The 549-nt window shown below is 62.7% G+C and overlaps 1 protein-coding gene and 1 non-coding gene across 2 annotated transcripts in view; both read right to left on the bottom strand.

The window, feature by feature from the left end:
- The window catches only part of LOC102254394, an 878-nt gene extending 483 nt beyond the window's left edge, over window positions 1–395 (bottom strand). The window contains exon 1 of the transcript XR_001360543.1: window positions 259–395. This is a non-coding gene — a transcript (uncharacterized LOC102254394). The remainder of the gene's footprint in view (window positions 1–258) is intronic.
- ALPK1 (alpha-kinase 1) overlaps window positions 1–549 on the bottom strand; it is an 80,242-nt gene that overhangs the window by 15,216 nt on the left and 64,477 nt on the right. The gene's annotated exons all lie outside the window — the stretch shown is intronic.

Genomic DNA, 549 nt, shown 5'->3' with positions numbered 1-549 from the left:
GAAGCTGCGGGCTTGCGGGTACGAGCCCAAGGGGAGCAAGCCGGAGTCACAGACATGAGGCCTCGGGCAGGGACCCAGCCCTGCTCTCGCTTCCCCCGTGACGATGCGATGGAAACAGCAGACCCCGTCTCTGCCCTGGTGGCCTGAGCCCACGCGGGGTGACACCCACACGCTGGTGACCTGAGAGGTGACACACAGAATTGTGTGCAGGAGCGAACCAGCAGGACAAACAGGACAGGAGACACGTGCACGGCCCACCTTCCTGTCCGGCTGAGGAAGCGTCAGATACCCCACAATCGAGGCCCGGATCAGCTCCGCTGCTTCATACCACATCCCTGGAAAAGGGACACGGGCTAGGTCTGTGCCCTCGAGAGAGAAAACGCCTTGAAACTGACAGAAAGGAGCTTCCTCAGCTCCAGATGGACAGGGGTCAGATGGACAGGGGTTCAGTGGACAGGGGTGGACAGGGATGGACAGGGTTCAGGTCGGCTGGGGCCGGGTGGCAGGGGTCAGGTGGACATGAGACCCTGTACCTCGTGCAGGCCCTGG

The sequence above is a fragment of the Myotis brandtii genome, unplaced genomic scaffold, assembly GCF_000412655.1.
Source record: "Myotis brandtii unplaced genomic scaffold, ASM41265v1 scaffold932, whole genome shotgun sequence".
NCBI classification, from domain to species: domain Eukaryota; kingdom Metazoa; phylum Chordata; class Mammalia; order Chiroptera; family Vespertilionidae; genus Myotis; species Myotis brandtii.
Note: the sequence above shows the minus strand (reverse complement) of the source record. Positions and strands in the feature narration are given on the sequence as shown.